Source organism: Patagioenas fasciata, chromosome 4 (assembly GCF_037038585.1).
Source record: "Patagioenas fasciata isolate bPatFas1 chromosome 4, bPatFas1.hap1, whole genome shotgun sequence".
NCBI classification, from domain to species: domain Eukaryota; kingdom Metazoa; phylum Chordata; class Aves; order Columbiformes; family Columbidae; genus Patagioenas; species Patagioenas fasciata.
This window is the reverse complement of record NC_092523.1, coordinates 27,693,348-27,718,699: the sequence shown is the minus strand read 5'-3', so window position 1 is coordinate 27,718,699 and position 25,352 is coordinate 27,693,348. Positions and strand designations below refer to the sequence as shown.

Below are 25,352 nucleotides of genomic sequence, written 5' to 3'. Positions count from 1 at the left end.
AATCTGCTGGCCTGTCAGTGGGGCAATTTGAGGTGTGAGCAGTTTTTGCTGTCCCCAGCAGCCTGCCATCGAATGCAGTTGCCTGTTGGCTAGCCCCTGTGATTAAATACCGCCATTTGATTTAGTACCATCTAAGATTCATCCTAATAATCTGACATACAGAACAATTGTGAATTACATTATCTGCAAACCTGGTGACCCACTTTCTCTTTTAAATAGAGCAGAAGTGTTTAAAATATACAATTTGTTCATTTGCCTCGCAGAAGGATGTGTTGGGAAGAAATGGTTAAGCTGTACATAGCATTTTAACAAGGAAAAGCTAATATGATATGACAAATTATATGTAGAATTACAATCATGAAATAATTGATCTTCTGGAGATTATTCTAATTGTCTTTTATATGCAAATAGACAACTGCTAATCTTATAAACCATTTTACAGCTCAGAGGGGAACTTATTGGCTGCCTTGGTAGTAGCATTCAACAAAGCGCCATCTTCCCAATGCTGGGAGTTTGTATAAGCAAGATGTAGCAAAGGTAATTCTGTTATCACAGTTTAGACTTCATAGTCTTACATAATTGAAATTCAGAGAAACAGGTATAATAGTAGATACAATTTAGATCTTGTTGTAGAAACAAATGTATTTCTAATTCACTAGGTAGAGAAAACCTAACCCTAGGATAGGATGATGCCACATACTTTATTAACATGTTCACTTCAATTTGTATGGAACATAATTACTTTTGTTTTAAGTAATTGCAGCTATCACTGAGGCCTTTGAACAAGGGAGAACATATTCAAAGACAATAACCTTTTCAAGCATTAATGGTGCTATAATTTTCTTAAAATATCTTTTCTTTTTGTGCTATGCAACTGTCTATCACTCTTTGGCATGTATCACACGCTGGTCTGAAAAACTCTTTTTTCCTGTTTTCTTGATTTGCTAAAGAAAGATCTCTGCTAATTAGGGAAAATAATCTTTTAAGAGAACATTTCTACAAAGAGCAAAGTGTCACCTTACTTGTCTCCTGTTTGCACAGAATTTCTTTCTCATCACCTACTTTCTTCCCTCTTACTGTTGTGTAAGTAGACCATTTACAAATAAAAAAAAATAGGAAAAAGATTAAAGATCTAGCAGTAGTGTCTCCCCAACTCACCTCCTATCTGCATTTATGACATCTTTTACTGTATGTGTTCTAATTGTCAGTCCAAGATGGACCACTCGGCACTTAGACTGCAGGCCTCCAAATTGAACTGACTAACCTGAAGTTTACCCTCAACAATGGTAACGGGTATATCTATTAGTTAAGCGTGATACTGAGAAGTGCTTTTTTATTTTATTTTTTTTTAACAAAGAATAGGAAGATCGAAGGTAAAACAGAAGAGAATATATTTTGTCTGTGTCCTTTCCTGAAACTCTGTTTTGTGATGCTGTTCCCAAAGGATGTTATAAACCTCAGAGACAGCAGTGACTTTCTGCAATGACAGTTCAGTCATATTTTGTCAGGTTTTACAGTGGCATTTCTTATGTCCAAGAACTAGCATGCTAAATTTAAATGTATCCCTCTAAATAATAAAGGATTTTTTAAGAGAGGTCAGAAATATGACCTTTTGAGGTCCCTTCCAATTCCTAAAATTCTGTGATTCTATGTGATTCTGTGAAACCTTTGCTAAACTGATAACCATACATTCTGTGTCTCAAATATAAAATAATTAAACTTTTATTTTTGTTCGCTTATTAGAATCTCAACAAAATGTTGCTCATTGTTGAAAGCAATGAAACAAAATTTTTGTATTGTGTCTGGATTCTCTGTTGCAGATGGACGGAAAACACAACGCAATCTTTACCTTGGCACTTGCACATCTTTTTCTTTCTGGCCACCCATATTTAAAAAACTTAGCATTTTCATGTAACTATTAGAAATACTAAGTTATAATGAAGAATCTAAAGGTATTAAAAATATGTTTAAGATGTTAAACAGAAGATAAGTCTTAACATCTTACAGTATTTAAGACAGTATGTTAAACTCCGTCCACTTTGTCTGATACATTGCAATGGGTTCAAAAGAGGAAGAGCACACAGAGGTACAGTCAAAAATGTAGATATTCACATGCAAACTTGAATCTGTGGTGAATTTAAACCTCATTTCCTTGAGACAATGACCAAGTATGGGTAATTTCAGCTTGTCAGTTAAATTGCGGAAGATCTATAATGAAGCTTAATATAGCCCTTTTTCTTCAACATTAAGTCCGACTATAAATTCATCTGAAAAGGCTGAAAGTTGTAGCTTACATAAGTAATACATGTTCATGGTGTTTAGGGCCATTAAATTGATTTGTCTTCATTGGTTACTTTTTGGCTTGGGCTTATGATCATTAAAACTCACTGTCAAATCCGACTAATGCCACTGATGTTTATCATTTGTAGTGCAGACGGACAGAAACTGAAAAGATAAGTTGCTACATTTAGTAAGTTGTATTAAATAGGCGGTAGTTGATTATTCTAATACAGTTACCATTCTTCAGGTGACTCTTACCCACGAGTATTAGATAACAGACTCCTCCACCTCTTGGAGGAGTGTCCTAGTCATTAGAGAGGTAAAATGTACCATGAAACTTGTTAGCCCTAAATTTCCCTATTGGTTCTTGTGTAAAAGAGGGCTTGCTCAGGGTGCTGAGGTATTTGTGCCTACCAGGCCAGCAGGTGAGATTTTGAACAGTATGAGACTTAGATTCAGAAACCCAGCTGTGCCTGAAAATGGTAGCTGGCACCTATGTTTATTACCCTGAATCTTGTCCTTTTTACCTAAGAACTAGATAGATCTGTGAAGTGAGGTACCGAAGGCAGCTGGCAGATATTTTGAGAAGCACAGCATCCTCACTGTTGGATGTGAGCCCTTCAATCCCTTCCTGGATTTGGGTCACAATTCATCTCATACTACTGTAAGACATGATTTCAGAGTGGAAGAAAAGCTTCCATGCGTGCATATAGAGCCCTCGAGGGCCTTTCCTCTTAGAAGCTACCAATTTTGGCGGCCTTGTATCAAGCTGTTTGTTAAATACTTGTAAATTTGAGTTCTTTAAAGTTATTATTATTTCTTTGTAGCTCTGATATTTAATTCAATGACAGGTGGCAATACAAATGTAAGATATGTACCTTCTTGGCAGCATTTTAGGGTTTCTAGGAGCTGTGATGAGCTGGAAAGTATTCTCCATTGCCATGGCATAGCAAATTCCTGCCCATTATTAAACTCAGCACTTCTGTGAAAATCTCATTAATTTTCCCTAAGGGTTTGGGACTAGCTAGTCAAAGAGTCTTTTGCTCTGGAGGGTTAATTTTGCTATATTTCTGCCTTCCCTTGTGGAAGAAATACTGTTGAGTGTAGGTGAAGAGGCAGATGCAAAATATGGATGTCTTGGACAGAGAACAAAATGATTAAAGGGATACAGAGAGATACTGTAACTATAGTAACCACTGCATATATGAGCAGCTATCCATCTTGTTGTAGCACACCTGGTTGCAATAAAGATTTCAAGCCATTGTTCTGTGTTTGTACAGCTCCTTTTCTATCTGAAGAGTCGCACCATAAATACTTGTCGTATACGCATATATGTATTTGTATATTTGCAGACATATATGGATACAGAAAAACTGGGTTTCTTTGTGATTAGCTAGACAGATGGGTACATCCACCCATATAAATACCCATCAACCTTTTTTTTTTTTTTGTTTTCCTGATGACTAATGCAAAAGAATGCCATAATGACTCAGGAACCATGTTAACATTTAAGAATACTTGTATCTCTGCGTGTATTTCCATTCTCTGAAGCATTGTATGTTTCATTTCAGCTGCTTCTTTCTAATATAATACCATTAACATTTAAATTTTGACTAAATGGAGTATGTCTCAGAAATCGTGTCGTCTGTATGAGAGCCAGTTTCTGATCTCTCTCAGGTCAGCAATGCCATTAACCTGTTCCACGGCACTCACTTCACACCCAGCTAACTGCATTAATGCATGATACTACTCACCAACTTGGAATGAAATGACTAACATTTAACCTACTGATATGATCAAGCATAAATTTGGAAGACAAATTGCTGGAAAACATTCTCTCTTCTAAGAAGGTCATATTGAGGCTTAAAATATTCATTGCCTTAAAACTGGTCAAAATCTTCTGGTCTGTATGGAAATCAAAGGGCAAATGTAAGTTAAATCTAATGCCTTAGAAGGTGTTTCCAAGTCCTATATTTTATGACCCGTTAGCTAGAAACCCTGGGAGCTCCTAGTCAGCAAAACGGAACATCTTTCTTTGGTTCAAAACACTGTTATTGCCAAACAGCATGTCCTTGTATTTATTGGTGATAATGAAACCAGTTAGCTGTAATATTTCCATCAGCGTTGAGGAAGTCAGATTTCAACCCAAGTCCACCAAGAAAGAGTCCTTTGCTCATGTCAGTGAGGTGGCATTATAATAACTGAAATGCCAGCGAGGATCAAATACAATTCTACACACTTTCTTTTATGAGAAAGCAGTGAAAACCCACCTGCCTAGTCTTAGAATCATGCCCACACTTCCAGTCACAGAAGTGTGTGTGGTTTATAGGTCATGGACGCATTCTAATAGCTTTTCTGGACTTTTATACTAGTTCAGTGGAAAGTGTAGGGTTTTTTTTGTGCTCAAACAACCTTCTGCATATTTTCTGCCTGCCTTTATCTTTTACAGTAAAAACAAAATCCTTGTCCCTCAGTGAAATATCTCCATTAGACTGAATACCAAGACAAAATTTCTTCTGATTACAATAAGAATCAGGATTTGCTCTCTACCAAGGAAAAATTAGGCTCTTCAGGTTCAGGACCTTCCTGACATGGTTCCTGGGAGGGGGCTGCTTCTTGACCTTTGCAGGTATAGGGCCATGCAGTGAGTTATCCTGGGCCTCACACGGAACAGTGGCCACACCGATTCCTGTGACTTTCACTGTGCTTTTCCTGGATGTCTCCTGATCTGGGAGCATGTGGAGGCTGTTTTTTCTGAGGTATCTAGAAAGCATGGCATATACAGTCATTTGCACACCATAATAGATAGCTGAAGTAGTTAACACAGAGACAAACCTGCACATGTGAAATCTGTTTCAGGTTCCTCATTATGCTGAGGCTCTCTTAGGTTTGGGTTGAAATCCCCTAGGTTTCCTAGAATCTCCTCTTGAGGACATTGCAGGGTCTTTCTTCTGTCTCAGTAACTTCTTCTTCAGAGATGCTTCTCAACTAGGTGTGCAAGAAATGGCAGCAACTCTGAACAGGAGGGTGCTGAGAGCTGGCAATTGAGGAGCCCTGTAATGTCTGTCTTGGAAAGCCACTTTACAAAAAACCAAAGAAGCCCTGTTAAGATGTATTGCTTCAGGTTCTCACTCTCAGTGACATAGAAAACAGGAATTTGTGACACACAGTTTTAATTTGTTGCTCAGAATACGGTTGATTTGTAAACTGTCAAAATTATAAAAATGCCTCATGTTTCTATTATATCTGCAGCACAGTATGTCAACATAAGCATCTGGGGAGAGCTTTGTTTCTTTGACACTTATTTATATAGATGTAGTGATATTTTCAAGTGTCACATGAAGTACTAGCAGGTATACTTGTTTCCTCTTTTGCCTTTGAAATGGAACAACACTTTCAGCTGTGTTTCAGAATACACAGCAGACATCCCTTATTCTCTGCAATACTTTTCATAGACAACTTCACCATATTTTCTTCTTTATATGCCATGAATTTACTGACTCACTTCTTTACCTTTCAGACCAGTCAATGGACAAGTGATCATCTTGCACACCAGTTGAAATCACACCTAGTGTTGTTTTCTCTGTGCACGTGAAGTTGTAGTGTAAAATTCTTTTTCTGTGCAATATTCTGGAAGAGCGTTAAGTTTTGCATATCCCACCTGACACTAAAAACTGCTTTAATATTTTTGCAGCTTCAGTCTCTTGTGATTATGTGCATGTGCAAAACAAACACTTGGAGCAACGTTATTATGGAGTCCTCTAGTCAAGTCTGGTATTTATAGTTACATCTCTAGGACTGAACCATACCAACTTTTTTCCCTAGAAAAGAAAGTCTGCTGAATTTCAAACCTAGTTTTACTGCCTATATTCTCTATATTCCACAAGTTATTTAGACTTACAGATTGTAATATAAATTGCTGTTTACATCATCAAATAATCTTCAGAAATAAAGTCTTTAAGTGTCTGTTTTCCATTCTCATTTTGCACGAATTGCCTTTTTTTTTTTTTTTTTTTCCTTTTTGTTAGGCATGGTCCCTAGCTATATGCTTGCACTGTGCACTCTTTGATCATTGCCAGACCAAACAAAATAGGATGTGCAAGTTGGGTCAGATAGGAGCCATGAAGTTTGCCCTTAAGCCTCGCAAGTTTATATTCTCAAACTGAAAACACTCAGTATAAGCTTAACTCCAAGATTTACACAATGACAGACTACAGTGATATGATTCACGCTACTATGTACACTCACAGGTATCTGCATCTTGAGACCTGTAAGCTTCTGGACCAAGGAGTATTCAGAAAATGAATGGATGGACGGATGGATGGATGGACAGGTGTTAACATTGGATGTTAACGATGGACATGAACATTTATTTATTATGTTTAAGATGTTAATAAATTAGGCAATAAAGACATTTAAACATCAAGTGTTCTTCTAGGGTTTAGTAAACTCAAGCCTTGTTTTCCAATACACTTGCAAGTACCCATTTTTCAGCTTGTATTCCTGGTAATGTATGTGATACAAAACCAGGATAAATTTTAGGGCTGATGAACTCTGTTAACTACAATGAGTAGTATGGTAAGTATAGTTTACAAAAATATTATATATGTGTATGCAAATTAAATAATTTTACAGAATAAATAATTAAATAATAGGAATAAAACTAGCTTGTTTAAGGATTTGTATTGAGAACTCAGTGAACTTGTTCAGATAAACATTAAACTCGTTTAAATGCAATTTTATAAAATATCTATTTTGAATTATCTGTTGCTTTTCATGTTCAAATGTGTGTCTTGAAAAAAATAAAAACAGGAGGCCCCGCTGAACACCTAAGAGAGCAATAGTCTCCTGCATTTGTGTATAGCATCATGATACATTATAGGAGGTATGAAGTTCATGCACACTAAGTTTAGTTCCTCTAGATACATTCCTTTGTTCAAAATTAGCTCAATAAACTCTCTTTTATAGTGAGAAATATAGACATGTCAATCCTGTTTTCTTCTTCCTAAACTGTGCTAAAATGGTCATTTTACTTTCTATAACTGCACCATGTTATCAAGTTAAAATTCTTTAAATCAGTAACATTTTTGGTAATACTTATTTAAAGTGATTGTAGAGGGTAATATAATAGTATCTCCTAATCATCACCATACCATGTGCTTGTGTGTGCTTCATTTGTATTCACCAGCATAACAAACTGCTTATTGTTTGTTCCAGTCTAATTTAAAGCATAACACATACAATGGACCATGAAAGGAGTGAAGATTATTTCCGGTAGACGAGAAATTAATATATTACTGGTTCAGAGTTTTACTGTTATTTGCTTGTGAAAAGTAAAACCCTACCTCAACTCTAAACAACTGAAAGCAGAGAAAAACAGTGGTTAAATGATGCTTGCAATTCTTGTTTTGACATATTCTCTATCACACTGATTTCCACAACCGACAATGTTTAGATTGCCGTAAAAAGAAACCAGGAAACATTTCTATCTCTTTTGCCCATAGATATTGCCTAGTATTGTGACAATCACAGAGACTGAAAGATATGTGTTTGCTAATTAATGGCTTAATGAGCTACTCTCTAAGGATGTTAATTAGCCATAATTTTTAAACAAACAAAACACATTGATAAATCTTTCTTGGGGTTTCTTTGGGTAGATGTTAGATGATTATGTCAGGTTCAGTGTTGTGCGCTTTTGCTAACAGTAGCATTGGATGAAGGAAGACACTAACAATTACAAAATTATCAAAGGTAAGAAATCAACTGACCCAACAATGACAACTCTAATTAAAATGAACCCTGTGACTAACAAGAAAACTGTGATAGGTGAAGCAAGAAATTGTTCATTGTCTGGTGTGTCCTCTTCTTTTTGACATTAATATTTGTAGAGGAAAACAGTCATGAAAATCTGTCATGTTCACAGCTGCAAAGCATTACACCCATTATCATAATAAAACAGGGGTGAGGTTTGGGATGGGCAAATTGATTAGGAAAAAAAACCCCAAAAAACAACAAGACAACCAATCACTTGTCAATTGTCCTTATCTGTCCCTGATCAAAAAACTTCTCTTTCACTGACTATCTGTTAATGACTTCTGCCTTCAACTGATGCCCTGTAGCTTTTGGCTCTTCCTTTGCAGCCTGTCTGGCAAGTGATTATGCAGGTTAGTATTTTGCATTGTTTTGAATCTTTACTTAGTATGTTTTAAATTAAAACCAGATTTAACTGAGTGTATAGAGAGAAGTGGTGTTCCTCTCTTAATGCAACAGACTGTTAGAAAACTGCAGTCTGCCCAGGTTGGGACTTTTCATCAGGTTTGTTCTTCTGAAGTCTTACAAAAGATAATCAAGGCATTAGAGTCCTAGTAATTCTTAGGTTGATTATTAGGCAGTGTACTTGAATTATTCTATGGGTATCATGATGTAATTCGTCCCAGCAATAGATTGAATAATACACATCTGAGCCTCCTTCTCTGTCCCCGCCCGACTCCAGGCCCCAAGGCTTGTGCCTGAGCCCGCCGACTTCCATGGGCACGGCCTTCCTCTCCTGTTTGCCTGTGGTGAGTGATGGTGTCTGGCTGCTCAAGCGTACAGAAAACACGCCTCTGTGTCCCTCCAGGCTTGTCTTGGTGGTTTTGGCTTGGTGTGCTGAACTAGCCCTCTTGTCTTGGAGTTGCTTTAAACTGAATCGTATTCCTGCGGAAGGTAGTTCTGAAATCTCTGCAAGTGTCTCTTGTGTATGCATGTGTGTTGAGCATACTGAAATTCAGAATGCAATGTAGTTTTGTCTTATTAACAGTGAGCCTTGATCTGTTCTTGCTTCCAGACACCAAAAATCTGTTTGGTCTTGATCTTAGAGTTTTCTCACTAAACAAAGTATTTTCAGCTCCTTTGTTCTTTGCTGAAAGCATTTAAACACACTTTATCTGAAAATATTGTAGTGTAAAACTACCAAGAGAATCAATTGCTACAAGAAAGTTCTTAGATATGACTGATTACTGACTAGAAGCACTGATGGTTTTTAACAACTTATTTTGCAAATAATAAGACTTACTTATAAAAGGGATAAGAACAGCATAACATTTCCTATAAATCTCGTGGTACTATTAATGAGGCAGACCTCCTTATTGGCTTTAGAGACAAGTATGTTCTTTTTATCTCTTTGTTTTATACATGTGATAAAATGAGTGATAATAAATGCAACAAACTCTTTATGTTTAGCTCAGATTGTTTATATCATCATATTGACACAGATTTCTAGTGATGGATGATGCTTATAGTATAATGTTTTCCCTAACCACAATTTTTCCAATGCAATTCTCTGCACTGATTTTGCTGAGAAAGTACATTTTAAAGGAATAAATTATCACAACTATTTAAGAAGGTGGCTACTGTCACTATACACTGGTCTGGCAAGCTATCTTCATCACCAGATAAGCCATTAAGAAAGTTAAAGCTGTTATTTCTTGCCAGACTTCCCTGCTCCTCTAAAATTTCTTTGGAAATTTTCAGGAGAGATTCTTGAGAGTTTGCAATGACGGTATCTTGCAGCCACAAGGTAAGTCCTGTTGCTCTTTAACACACTTTAGAGTTTTGCTAAAGTTAATGGCATGTGTTGTCGCCAACTTAGTTCGTGACCTCTACTCTGGATGACAGTTTCCTATTTTGCCATTCACTTAATTAAAGAATCCTCAGTATTCTAGAAAAACAAAACAAAGCAAACCTGCTGTGTCAACTGTGTCTAACCTTTTTGAGGATGTGGAAAAAAAAAATCTGCCAAGCAATAAGAAATAGGAGGCCATTTTTTGGTATACTTGAATGGTCATTTGATCATAGCTGATGCATACCTATGTTAGGAAGAAATTTCAGTCAGTGGAAAAACACATAAGAAAAGGCAGTAATTGTAATATGAAGCTGAGCAAAACTTAAATTTGAAATAAAATTAATGGGTCCATTTGTGGCCCAAGGTTTGTAGTTCAAACAGACATGATAGGCTCCATAACGAGTACCAGGTGACATCAGTGACCTATTTATGCCACTGTATGTCACTACAGAGGCTTATGACATCCGGAGTATGAAATTCTACAGAAATTAAGAAATAACACCATAAGTTCCTGAATTGAACACTTAATGTTATTTTATGCTGGGCTTGTGCTGTTCCACAGATAAACAAATGCTGAAATTATGCTATATTGTGCCGTATAACAATTGCTAAACTCCTAAAAGTAGAGCAGTCTGTAAAATAAAATGATTTCTGTCATAATTGTTCTTTGTTTTCCTTAAACATTTTGACAGTGTAATTTATCTGCTAAGTGTCAATGTCCAGGAAAAAAAAAACAACTGTTAATCTTTTTAGTTCTAGAATTTAATGTGAAGTTAATAATCATGCCCGCAACTTGCATAGATTTAGCAAAGGCATGAATCACAGAGCAATTATATCTTAGTGAATTGAGGAATTTGTAAGCGAGCCAAAGTACTTAGCAGTTCCTGCTGTAAAAGTAGTATAAGAATATGGTATAATGTTTCCAGATGCAGTTCTATTACAAGCTGCACCAAGAGAAGTCAAGGGGAAATTTTAATATTTTTGTGTGAAAGCAAAGAGAAGCTGTTAATGTGAGAATGGTCTTAGTAGACATAAAGGAGGTTAGATTGAGGCAAGAACCATAGAAGTGTGATTATTACTTACAGAAATGCAGGAAATATCCATCTAAAACTACCCTGTAGTGATACATATTCATATTTTTTGAAGCACAATAGAAAATTTTAAAAACTAACATTTGAAGAATGCTTTATCCAGATTGCACAGTGATAAATGGTTGTCCAATCTGACTACTGTTCTTCATTGCTGAATGAAGATTTACTGCCTTCAAGTACTGGCGGTGTCCTGGCAGCTCATGCAGGCTCGTGTCCTGCTGCTGGGAACAGGGAAAGGCCTGGCAGAAGAGGTGGGGAGATGCTGCTATATACTTTTTCTACAAAAAGTTTACTTGCAAGTATGCATCCAGATGTTTTTTTTTTAAAACTTTCCTACTATTATGCTGGGTAGGATGTTTAAAAGTTCCCTAAATTGATTTAATCAAACTAATTTTTCACCTGATTCTTCAGAGTCATGTTTTTACAGTGGAATGTAAGTTTTAAGCTGTAATTGTTTGCCATAACCTAAAAGGGTGGAATGTTCTGTTTCTACTACTCCAACTTCCAGTTATCTGAAAATTGTAGGAAACAAGGTTGGAGAACCTTAGGAGGTTGTCTAGTCTGGCACAACTGAAATAACTTGGCCAGAGCTTTACATTAAAATGAGGGTTTCCTCTCTGGCTTTCAAGGTTAAAGAGAGTAGGGGAGTTTGCCCTGTGCTTTGGTTGCCATTGCAGGGGCTCTGTCCTCGGGAGTAAAGCAGGGAAACGCTGATCTAGCCAGTTCCTCTGCCCCAATCAACTGTTTGTATGATGTGCTCTCAAAAACTCCTAATGATGGAGATCTCTTCACTTCTACTGGGAAATCTATCACAGCGTTTAATGCTGGAAAGACTTCTCTCTTGATCTCTAACCCAGATCTCTCTAGATGCAATTCAAGTCTGTTATTGTTTGGCCTTCCTGCAATGGACATGGACAACAATTTCTTCTCTTTACAAGGAGCTCTTGCATATTAAAAGAGTGCTCAGTCTCTCTCTAGCTTTCTCCTTCGCCAGCTTAATAGCTGCAATTCATTCAAACCTTCCTGCTAGGACACTTTGTAGCCTTCTGATTATTCTTCCTGTATCCCTCTGAATTCTCTTCAGCTCCTCCACGGATTTCTTGAAACTGTTACTCTGTGGGATGCAGATTCAGGAGCAGCGCTGAGCAGAACAGTTTGTATACCTTGCATACAACCCTCCTTTTATATACATCATGGCATAAAGATAGCTTTTCAAGATTGACATTGTTGGGTACCATTAAGTTGATCACCTTGATTCTTGTGTTTGTGCAGCTGATCCCTTGTAAGTACAAATACCAAATATTTTATTTCCTCCTCCCCCCCTCCCCAGTCATTCCACAAATTTGTTGATATTAGTGTGAATTCTTAAGCATCAATTAAAAAAAAAAAAAAGAAAAAAAAAGAAAAAAAAAGAAAAAAAAAGAAAAAAAAAGAAAAAAGAAAACAAACCCAAGCAAACCCCAAATTTTAATAGAATCGAGCTGGAAAATGCCAGTTTTTTATACCTGTTGAGTTAAAAATAATATATACCCTGTCTTACTGTATGGTTACAGACCAAGTAATCTAAAGAGCTGGTATCTGCATCCACTACTTACGTGCAGTGAAGGCAAAAACTTATACCACTGTTAACCACCTTTATCATAGAATCATTTAGGTTGGAAAAGACCTTTAAGATCATTGAGTCCAACTGCAAACCTAAACACTGCCAAGTCCTGTACAATTGCTTCTGCACAAATCTACTATGTTCTGATATTAGAGGGGTGTTAATAAAAAGGGCATCTTACAACTAATCTCCCAGATGGTAAATTTTGAAATATACAGGTACAGAGAAACCAGATGAACTAAAAATATTTAGAATAGTTCTGCTTAGGCAGATTTGAATAACCTGATCCAAACTCTGCCATCCTTTTTCATGCAAGTCTTCATTTGTATGTTTGTAAAGTAACTTCTAACTGAGGCAGATGTGACTTTTTTCTTCCTCTTGGCTCTGGACTATTATTTTACTTTGATTGTTTGATAAAACTTTCAGCAGAGTCATATCTCGTCTGTCACTTTCTCTTTATGAATGCTCTTTCATGACTTTCTTGAGTTTCCTGCTCTGTTTACTTCTGTCTGTATAATACATTGCAATCTTTCTGACATTCTTGCAAATTTCAGGAAGCATCAGCACATTTTCACTCTTTTTTTCAGTGACAGTTTGTCTGCAGCTGAAATCAGATGATGTCTCTTCATTGCTGGCCATATTTCCATTACATTAATATCTGCTGTCACTATTTCCTTGCAGGTAGGTCACTGATAGGAGCAATATGATAAACTGATACAACTAGGCATTGGGTAATAATACTTATATACAATAATGTTGACATTGGAAACAATATCCATTGCATGATGAGTCAAAGAAATCTAAACATTTTTCTAAGACTGGAAGTCATATCCCATGTGCATCGTAGTTTGTTTCTCTGTGCATAATGATAAATATAGTGATTCCTTAATGATGTTAGGTTAGCTGTGGATTCTTTCTTCTTCTGTATGAGCTAAGATGGCATCAGCATTTTTCCTTTCTTTGTCGTGTAAGAGCTTTCCGGCAGTGGAGCTTTTGTGTGTATTTCAGTTAGCAGAAAAATTTACCCTTTTCTTGTGTATGCTATGTGTACTATCTGCAAAAGAAGCAAATAAAAAATTATGGGAGTAGAATGGCTGCAGCAGTAATTGGAGCTGTCCAATGACAAATTTTAATTGTGGTTTGGTACCTTACGCCACTTTGCAAGAAGAATTTTTAATTTTCACTGCTGAATCTGTGGTTCAGCTGGGTATCTGCACTGCTTAGCCACATCCTATCGGAGTAGGTGGTACATGCAGTGCACATGGCACTACATACTACTAAATGTAGTCTTAAAGGTGGAGTCTTTCAAAACCTTCTCCTTTTATCAGTGCCCAGAGCAGCCTTGCTGATGATGTGGCTGAGCAACGTGGCCCAACCGCACTCTGAAGCTTCAGTAGGAACTCCAGGTAACTCCACCCTCTGTCAGAAGTGCTCTCACAGGCATGTATTCAAAGCGCACAGCTACTTTTGTGGGCTCTGTAAAAGCCTCGAGTGGCACAGGAGCAATTTTCCTTATCAGTTGCCTGTAGACCTTTTTCCCAGTCATCCAGTGCTTATGTTCATTGTAGTAAACACTAAAATGTAAGGGCATGGGAAGCAGGCAAAATTACTTTCCTGGTTCTGCAGGATTCCCGGAAGAACAGCTCTGAGAGGTGTGTGTGACTGCCCAGTGTTGAATGTTTTCTTAGCTCTAAGTCTTAGTTTTTATGAGGCATTCAATGCCTCTATTCAATCTTTCAGGTGAAGCATGCAAAAAAAGGCATTGGGTGACCTATATAATTTACAGCAAATGATATCTAAATTGGGTACCACAGTGAATAGACCCTGGTTGTAGACAGGATATAAATTTTTTTCTCAAATTCAATGTTTTGTTTGATAACACAGCTCTGAAAGAAAAACTATAATTATAATGAAATAAAATAGACATGAATAATGTAAAATAGAGATGTAATAGGGATATGTAAAACAGAAACACTTGACATTGTTTTTGTTCTTTAAATTCTCCCCAAAGATGCCATAACCCATCAGACTGTGGCTATTTGTCTGATTTGAAAATCTTTCCTTCCAATAAAAAGTGAAATGTTTCCATGGAGATGAGCCAGAGATAGCCAAATGACGAACTCCTTGGCTGTACTTTCAGTTTGGTTTCTATGGTTTCCAGACAAGGAGGGGGGCTGAAGTTCTGAAGTTCTCTTCCTTTTTTTTTTTTTTTTTCCCTCCATGTAAAAGGTTACTGTAAACCAAGCAATTGAGTTGAAGAACAAGCCCACAGCTTGAACAACAGGCCCACAACAAGCAAAGGTAATCATTGTCTTCTCAGCCCTTGAAAAACCTTGTGCAGTTTTACATCTGCTCTCATTCTAGGGGAAAGAAATCACAGCAAAGAGATATGGCTTTCTTAGCATTATGAGTAAAGTTCTGCGTAGGGAAAATATATTTATAATGACTAGACTTACCTTGACTGCACTACACAATGAGAAAATGGTAACAGGATTGACAGTGAACACTTCTTTTGAAAGGATTCGAAAGCTGACCATGAAATACTACATCTTGGAAAGGCCTCTTCAGAAAAGCTGTGCTGCAGGTCTTGCTAATAGTACTAAAATGGATGAAAAATTTTAGTTATTGCAGTAGTGAGCAGGGCAGTTCATAGATTTCTGTACAGGGGCAATAGAACTACATAATGCAAAATAAAACTGTAATCTTGACAACTAAATTCTCGTCTTCCCTCTCACCTAGCACCTTAAAGCTGTTTTTCTTAAATGTACCATGTGGTTGTTTGGAGCTGGTAAATACGCCCTTTTCATGTTGCTTTGCTGAATGTTGCATAGATCACATTCCTGCTTCATAGCTTTGAAATATCACTGTTTTCTTCTCCATTCTACTTCACTGCTTCATACAAACTAATTTCCACTTCTCCTCAGTTTTTTTTCAGGGCTAATTCCATTATATTCTATGATCTCTGGTATGTTTTTGAGAAGCCAGCTTCTGCCTCTTGCCACTGATTACATCCTTCTTTATATGGCTTCCTTGCAGAGACAAACTTATGATATTGTAGAAAGAGTCATAACTCAGAATAGAGTAAACAAAATGTGATGGTATTGCTGTGTGAAACTAGCTGAAGTGAAGATCAAGTGAAGCTTGATGCCCTGTGAAGCGTCCCACATCTGTGCTGTATATATGACTCTGCAAAACTCAGCAAGAAATTGATGAAAAAGGAAGCTATGTATATCACACAGCTAGCTGTGATGCATAAATACTTTTATTTTTTTCTTTTAAAATTGTAATATCTAGTTCAAAAATCCAAGCTACCCACTTTCCATTGAAATGCATTATTAAAGAACTGAAGAACCTGGCAATGGTCAAATTTCTTCTAGCTTCTAAATTAAAAAAAAAAAAAAAACAAAACAACCTTGATATCAAACATAGGGCACAAGAAAGTTAATACATAAAGAAAAGAAGACCACAGAATATTAATACACTTAGATATAAAATCTTTTATTTCCAAAAACCTTTGAAAAGTATTTGAAATCTCTGCAGAAAACAGATAGTTGATGCCAGCAGAATAACAGAGTAAGAGTACAGCAGTTGTCACCAGCCTGATACAGAGTAATCTAGTTGAGGGAGGGCTACAACACCTTAAATATGTGTGGGGCAATGAAAGGTGACATGTACTGCTACTCAGAAACCATTCGATACTTGGGAGCAGTGCTTACTCTTCTGTCAGTGAAATGAGATGGAGATACGGGAATCAGCATTGTAGGAACTGCACAGGGAAGGGCCAACCTTTCCGCTTATGGCAGTCTCTACTTAAATTGTTCTGTGTATTGCTACAGGAGTGCAAACAGCAGCAAGAAGATAAGCAGTGGGACTCTGGTGTAACTCTGCTCTGAAATACCCCTAGGTGAGATGCAGTTTGCAGAAGCATTACGAGGGGAATCATACTGAAATTGGTCTGCGTGGGTATAAGATCTGAATAATACAAGCATTTAAAATATCAATTAATCCTTTACTTCAAGATCACTGTATGAATGGAATCTTCTAAGTAATGAAATTTAATATTTACCTTGATTACGGTAAATAGTTCACTAATGCCTACTTGTAACTTCTGAGAAAACAGAGTTTTTACCTATGTAATGATTTTTTTAACCGTGTGCAGTACACTAGAACAGAACTGTTAGTGGCTTGCAGAATGGTGTCTTAACTTCTGTAGAAAAAACCTTCCACAATGGAAAATATTTTCCTGGAGGGTATAGTGTCTAGTGGATTAGGATAAAGTAGGATAACAGTCTGTCATTCTTTTGTCCTTCAAACTAGTGTTAGTTGAGATATGGCCCATGTGCCAGATGCACTTCATTATGAAATTCCTCCCCTCCATAACATGTTCCTGTTGCCCTCGTGCATCTCAGGACTTTCTCTCCCCATTGCACCTGGGGAAGGGTCATGGAGCCAAAATGCTGGGGTCTGAGCCAGAAGCTGCTCTCATTTCCTCTACTGTGACCAGTCACGTGCCCATCATGTGAAAAGCAATGCTTCTTATTTAACATTTGCCAGATGTACATCCTGCGACATCCATGACCTGCAAGGAGGAGTGCAGCAGCTAGCTGGTTTACCTGCCCCCCTGCTGCGGTCTCATGACTGATGATGCCACACAGCCAGGATGTGACTGTACTTTGGCTGGGTAGTGGATATCCAAATAATCATGACAAGAGAGGGGGGTGCAGCTTCCAGTGCAGCAGAAATAGATCTATGGCCACCCTCTGGCAGCAAGTGTAGGTGTCGCTTCCCTCCTCTGCACATTTTTGATAAGTTGAAACAAAATTGCATACCATAAATTAACTTTAAAAATCCATGTCTCCTCAGCCATACCTTTCTGCAGTGATCTTTGTTGCTCAGAAAAAGAGAATAAATTAACAAGCATGAGGTTTTTTACCTCTACTCAAAGTCCTGAGCTATCTCTCTGTTATTGGAACTTTGCAGGAGAATTGTTAGTTTTCACTCTTCCAGGGAAATCTTTTCTGCCTAAGCTCATGACTCTGCTCTGCCTCTTTTTAACTTGGTTGAAAGTGGTCCCCAACCTGAAGCTTTGCTAAACGTGATCTGCGGTGCCTGTAAAAATACCTGTTGAGTTTGGCTTTGCCAATAGCAAAAACAAGGAAACACTCCTGTGGGAAGTCTGAATATTTGACTTTCAGGTAAAATACCGGAAAAAGCTGCAAGTAAACCAAGCCTGACATCATCTAGCTTAAATTTAAAGACAAGGTGATATAACTACATGATTTTACTTAAAATCCCCAAATGACTCCTGAGAGAGAAATCGTGGTCAGCAAAGCTGGAAGAACCTGTAAAACTGGTGGATTAAAAAGGCCACTGACTGTGGTGAAGATAGGTTTTCCCCAAAGATAGTTTGTCTTTCTGTATTTCCAGCAACAGAACTTGTAAAGGGGGGCGGCGGAGAAAGAAACAAGCTCTTAAACATGCTGGGTGATGTGCTGAGGCACTCCTAGGCTGTCCAGGACATGTGTTGCCCAACCTTCACCACAAAAGATCAGATCCCTTCACAAATCTAGCCATCTGTGTCCACCTCAGCTTATCATACCACTTAACATGGATAGCATGACACTATTGATAACAAGCCAGAAGTTAATGTAGTTTTAACTACCACTGGGACTCATGATCCTTTCTGCTTTAACACACAGGAGACTGAGAGAACTTCACACGATACGCAGAGGGTCCTGGGTTCATGGCACTATCCCTGTTTTTGCTGACTTTAGGGCTGCTTTTAGGCATTCAGAAGTGATGTAGACTTTGCATTTGAATTCTTAGTCAATATCTATGTAAGAAACTGCTAATTGCTCCAGAACTTGAGAGATCTTAAACAGAAGTAATAGGTCTGATACTGAGAAGAATAGCTAAATGTTAACTTTTTTTTTTTTCTTTTCAATATTACTTTTTGAGAGTAAATAGCATGATGCAGGAAATGAAAGGTCTTGAGGTCAATGTTCTGAATCTTTTTAATATTGAAATTGAACAATGGAATTCAAGATTCTTAGAGGTTTTGCCTGAATGTTTCAAAGAAGGTATAGTTTTCTCTTTTACTGGATATTATCTGCTCAGGAAATTATATTGAAACATCCTTTGTATGAAAAAAATATTAATGGTCTGCTTAAATAGTTTCGTAGCTTAAATATTTATATGCACAAGAAGATATATCTAAGTATCATAGTAAAAACTGTGTCTCAAGTGATCCCAACACTGTGTATCTTTTTATGTAGCAGTGGCAGAGCTTGGGCGTATTCATTCACATTTCACACATCCTTCAGTGGTCTCCAGTTCACTTGCCTAGTTTTGATAACCTGTCCAACTCAGTGAATTTACAACATGTGGAACTGGAAACAGATGCTCTGATGTGAAGAGTTTTCACTCCAGGGGTATGAGAAATGAAGAAAGAGAAAATTAGGAAGAAAAAAGGAATGGTGCACAAGGGATGTGTGTGTTTGTGAGGAAAAGTTCTTTGGGAGTTAAGAGATATTCTGAGAACAGAAGAGGTATTATTCTGAGTTGAGGAACCAGCAAACAGGGATTGGAAACTTGGTCTAGGAAAAAAGAGTCAAATTGTGCACAGGAAGGAAAGATGCGGTGGTTTTGAAAGATTCCTGAAGGACTCATCTTTGCTAGGAAAAAAAGTTATTTTTAATACATACCCAAATTTTCATGTAATGTAAATTGCATCTTACTTCTAAACACACAAAGGGGTCAAATTGTGTAGTGGGCTGTTACGAAAGTCTTGCTGCCCATGAGTTAGAACCTCTGCAGCCTTTGTTTTGGTGCAGATGACATCCTGACCTGGTTTAGCTATTGCTTTCACTGATTGTTATACTTCATTTAAGGATTTTAGCACATGCCAGTTAAGATACAAGTAAACAAAAGTGGAAAATATATTTTGATCCCTGTTGTTGATGTGTTCTCAATGTACTACAAACACATCGGGACACTTTTCTAAAGGGCCATCTCCACACCTGTGTATTGCTGCAGAGGATACGGAGCCGTTCCTGAACCAGCCACAGCACATGGCTGTTAACATTAGTATCTAAACTCATCTGGAAAACTTGTCCTGTGTTCCTACCGGGCTGCATCCTCCTCCGACGCTCAGGAAAGAAGGAGCTTCTTGCTGCCATCTATTGATAAAGCGGCAGAAAGGCCAGTCCGAGTTAGGCTGCCTTGGCACAGCTCGCAGCCCCTACGCCCGTGCAAACAAACGCCTTGGCTGGTCTCCTTAATTCTACTTTTAAATCTCTGTTTATAGAGGTAATGAAGTGTTGTTATCCTTACTGACTGAATAAGCAACAAATGACTTGAATTTGATGCAGGGTGAGTGAGGCTTCTGCTTAACCAAATCTCAGCCAAGGGCCACTGGCTGTGGGAATTCAGATGCCCCAGAGATGCAGAGAGAAGGGAGAAAGGGCTCTAGGGTTTTCCCAGAATGAAATTCATAGTAAATGGCAATAACATTTAACAGGGGGCACGTGTAGGCTTATGCCGGGGTCTGTGTCTTCACTGACTGTGGACAGTGTGCAGGAGGTCTCTGGAAAGTGGAAGGGAACTAACTGTGTGACCAGGGATATTTAGTGTTGGATATTCACATCAATAGGCGGGGGAACTGAGACTCAGAATGCTTAAGTTGTAGAAGTGTGTGCCTCGTGTTTTGTGCAAACACCTCTGTGATTTATTGGTGTGTAATTCCCTGAGTTGATGTCAAATTTAATTTTCTGTTCCATATAACTTTTGTTTTATAAAATGACTTTCATACACAGGAAGATAATGCCTGCAGGAGGCTGTTGAAATTTTTCCTTGAATTTTAGGGTGTAGCTACAAGCTATTGACTCCTATGCATGGAAAGAATCAGTAGATATTTGATCCTTACTATCTTTGCTTGCAAACACCTGTTAATGGTTAAAGTGCCACCCAAACAAATTCAAATACGTAGTATAAACAGTATATGTGAATTTCTTGCTATTATTTTAACTTAATATTAATGCAAAAATGCAAAAATTAGAAAGATGATATGTAATTGCTAAAAGGAAAAATTCTAGCTTAAAAAGCACCTAAAACTCACACAGAGTACTTGAGACAAGTGCAGTTTTCCCTCCCACAGTTGTGGCTTTTTATTTTTTTTTTTTTTTTTAATGTAATCAGCGGTCGTTAAAAGATCCCCAGCAACTGCACTCATTTCTGGAAAAGAAGAATATTATTAAAACCAAGGTTGTACTGCCTTACTGCTGTGTGTTCTCTGCTGGATTTACAGAAACTTGGTGGTCCTCATTTAAAGTTTTTCAGACTACGCTGACCATACAAGCATTGTAGATTGACAACACTGGAATCTCTGAGAACTATGGTACTGGAAATTTCACGTACAAACTAACTGGGGGTGTTTTAGATCAGAAAAGTACTATTTGACACCCTGTGTGTGTTCATGTTTTTCATTTGATCTTCATTTATCATTTCAGTTTCTAAGTAGCTCACACATACACGCTGATGATTTCATGTTCCATAAATCTGTGAGATAGGAAGGGGATGATCAGTGTTGTGTGACAGACTATTTCAGATGAGAACAACTTTGTGCCTTATGAATTTTACCTGAAGTCAATGCAAAGAGAAGAGGTCAGGTCATAAAAATGCATATTCAGTGTTGCTAATGTAATGAAGTTGTAATTACTTTCACCTCTGGAGGAGGAAAGGTCTTGGAACATCTTTTGAATGTTAAGGCAATACTTAAACCTTCTTTTTCTTAGGAATCTATTTTGTCTATTTATCAGAGTGAAGATTGTTTTTGGTTTGTTTTCCTCTCTGCAGTAGCCACAACATGGAGCAGGCAAATATAATTCAGTTTTGCTTGGAACAAAACTTTGTACAAAGTGAGAGGAAAAACTTTCACTTTAAGACAAACACTTGAAAAATAAACAGAAATATTCTATTTCAATAATTCAGGATTTTTAATTTTTTTTTTTTTTAATCTTTCTCAATTACCTGAACTTTCATGTAGCAAATTTTCATGCAATTATATGAAGGCTTGCTTTTTTAGAGTGAAACTATCTGCAGGGAAATTTTTAAACTGAGTGGGATCATTTGATGTTTCAGCAACAACAGAACTTTAAAAATGTATCACAAATATATTTCTACAGTTAATACTTGATTTTTTTTGCCTTTTTTTAGCCAGAAGGATGGTTATGAGAAAGCCAGATGACGTAGCTTTCAGCTCATAAGATATACTGTAAGCATCACTTCTGTTTCTGCGATTGCTATCTGTTCTGTATCCTCCTTTTACACAGGCAGATCTCCTTCTAAAGCACAAGCATGATTCTATCTTTTTGACAAGCTATCTCTGTAACTTGATGCTACATTTACAAGAGTGATGTGTTGTGTTTAGTGAGAAGACACTTGTGTCATATTGCTTGTGTTTTGATCAAATAGCTTTTAGATTTATAACCATTTCTAGAATGGTTATAATGGAACTCCTACCAAATATTCCATACCTGGTATGACTCATAGTACCACTTTATGTATAACATTGTGTTTATTAAAAACAAAACAAAACACAGCAAAAACTCATTTAAAAATACAGGTTGTGAAGCAATATAAAACTTACAAACTTCCTTGAAGAATCATTTGTATTCCTTCAGATAGAGTACACTTGGGTTCTTAGCTAAGACGGTAGGTTCCCTTTTGCTTCCGATAGAAGAAAACAGATTACATATTAATTTCTTTAATTAGTTCAAATATTTCATGTCACTAAAAAAGCAATATAAATATAACCATGTAAGCAACTGTTTTCAGGTGTTACAGCCATGAAATTCACTGGAAAGTTTCTCACAACTGAATGTTAAGGCAAAATCAGGACCAAAACAGTAGGAATTATATGAACAAAATAATCACCTTTGATATCAGTATTGAAGTCTGCTGATTGTACACACAATATGGGGAAAATAACATTTTTTATACTTACTGTTGACTCCTTGATTACTGTTTATCACCTATACAGGACATGAAAGGTGTAACAAATATTGTAATCTATGACAAGCTAAAGGTAAAAGTTTATCACAGGAAAACACAATGTCCTTATTTAAGCAGGAAAGTCTGATTTATTTACTTTTTTCCGCGACAGTTTCTACTTACTCTGTGTGTATCTGTGTGTTCATGATTCCTGCAGCAAAACAAAATGCATAGAATTAAGAGGGTGATATGTCTCAGAGAGGCTATCTGAATTATTTTAAGATTATTAAGCAGCTGTTCACAGGCACTGGCGAAGATATTAATGTGCATGGTTGTAGCATGATGTTCATCATCATAAAAAAGGATATACTTTTGTTTTTCTGGTTTCATTCCTTGTGGCTAGCTTCAAATCGATGTAAAGGCTCTGAAATATTTTCTGAATTATTATGTCACTTTAACTTAATTAGCAGAACTATTAAATTTGGCTTATGAATCTAGTAACTCGCCCACTGGATTTCATTGTTCACAAAATTCATACTTTTAAACTTCCTTTTTAAGTGTTCTCTTAGTTGCTTTCTATTCAACTCAGTGTTTTCTGCCTTCTCCAAAAGCCAATGCTTAGTGTTAAGACTGATAGATTTACATGCTGTGTAAATGCCCCTTCAAAAGCAGATGCCTGCTATGAAAAGGTAATGCTAGGAAGACAGAGCTATACTGAGGCTCCAAGGGAGTTCTAACTATTGTCCCCACGCATGTGTGGCTCATGCACTCGCTGTTACCTGATGCAATTTTATCCAGGCAGCAGTGAAAAATGACTTGCCTCCCTTTTGCATGCTGTGGCTTTGCAACACACATAGCACACAATTAAATACTTCCTTATATGCCCTAAATTGAGACATTTTTCTACATGGTAGTACTTCCTTTCATTTCTGCTTTACCCTAGAAAGTAGAAATAAGGTGAAGTACAAAGATTGAATAGAGCAATTTTAGACAGCTAAATCATTCACTACTGAAGTTAATATAAAGGTTTTTTTCTTCTGTTACAGCTATTTATGCTGACAGAGTTGCCTTGGTAGAATATCATCCTTTTATACATGAATGTCAGATCTGTCTCAGTAATTTCAAAGTTAGTATGTCTGCCAGGCAGGAGCCATCAAGCACTCCAGAAGTCTGAGAGCAAACTAAGAGAAATCTTCTTTGTATCCTTTTGGCTTGTAAGGATTAACTGTATGCATCCTTTCCTTTATCTCCTGCAGTCATACTGCATTGTATGGATTAGCAAAACAGCAGTCTCTCAGAGGAAGTGGGCTTTGCTGGCAAGTCTAACATAAAACATGTACTGTGGTCTTTGCTGTTGGTATCCTTCCTCTCATTTGTCTTGAAGTGAAATGAAACACCCAAGTGGTCTCTTATTGCCTGATGCTGGAAGAGGTCACTTGTATTTCATGCCAGGTGACATCACTGCTTTGGGGAGGTGTGTTGTGGTGGTTTTTTTTTTGTTTGTTTGTTTGTTTTGGTTTGTTTTGTTTGTTTGCTTGTTTTTTTTTTTTTTTGTTTTTTTCAGTTTTTGGTCTGCCTCTGGGAAAAATGAAGAAAACCCAAGTTATGAAACTGCATGCAGCTTCCAAGTAAAGACTAGTCTGAAGCAGTCCAAAGAGCTGTAAGCATGTCTGTGGTGAAACACACCATCCTGAGACACCCCTAAACTCCTAAAAAGAGTTGGAGAATGAGAAATTGCACTGGATAACAATCCATCCTACTTAAAAGGCATCTAGTTATTTATATTGCATAAATAATAGAATGCAAATGATAAATACAATATAATATATACTCGTTGTTAATCATATAGTGAATATTATCCCAATCTCCACCAATGGATCTCCAAACCAGAAAATGTTCCCTTCTTCTCCACTCCTATCTCCATCAAAATCCAGGAGATGCAGGCTGAAGTTAGAAACCTTCAGTTTCAAAGAGGCAGGCTCCTTCATGTGAGGATAATTCAGTGTTTCAAAGGAGTAGCATTGGAGGTATGATACAGTTCAACTTCCCGAAACTTTAAAAAGGAGGCAACATATTTCCTAAAAGCATTTTGTTTGTACTGTCCTAGGTCATTAGAATATTGTTTTGACTTTAAAATCTGTGGTTTTATGAATTTCTTTTCACTCTTTCTTTTTTTTTTTTTTCTTCCCCCCCTACCCCCCATCTGCCAGCATGTTTTTAACATTTGTAGTGGCACAACAAAACAGTTGAATGTGCAATGTCGACTCGCTGCCTGGGAGGGTCTGGAGGAATTTATTTATTTATTTATTTACTAATCTGAACCTTCAAAATTTGGTTAGACGATGGGGTAAGTTAGGAAGGTTGTATTCATGTTGTTAAATAATACTGAGAAACCTCTGCTTGGTGTCCTTGTATGCTTAGGGTCGCAACAACCATCAGAAGTACCTGGGAAGATTACTTCACTAGGTTTGGCTGGCAGAGTATTTGTCTTGAATCTGAAGGTAGTGGGGCTTCCATAGATGTCTTTTGGATGTCTCATTATGCCCTTGCCTTAGGGACTGGTCTATTGTTTGTTGCCTGAAAAAAAATCTGTTTATGTATTCATCTAAGAAGCATACAACTTCTGCATAAATCAAGTGGCAGGGCTTGGTACAGGTGTGTCTGCAGGAAATTATGATGATTCATGACAATGGTTACCCAAGTTTTGAACACACATGCATCACTCTGGAGCTTTAGATGTACTTGTACTCTACCATGAAAGTCATAAAGAAATTGAGAATTTGGA

General features: G+C 37.2%; 1 protein-coding gene across 1 annotated transcript in view; it reads left to right on the top strand.

Annotated features, from left to right (window-relative positions):
• The first annotated feature begins 14,822 nt into the window (after positions 1-14,822).
• GABRA2 (gamma-aminobutyric acid type A receptor subunit alpha2) overlaps positions 14,823-25,352 on the top strand; it is a 116,836-nt gene continuing 106,306 nt past the window's right edge. The window contains exon 1 of the mRNA XM_065836948.2: positions 14,823-14,878. The gene's annotated coding sequence lies outside the window, so the exon portion shown is untranslated. The remainder of the gene's footprint in view (positions 14,879-25,352) is intronic.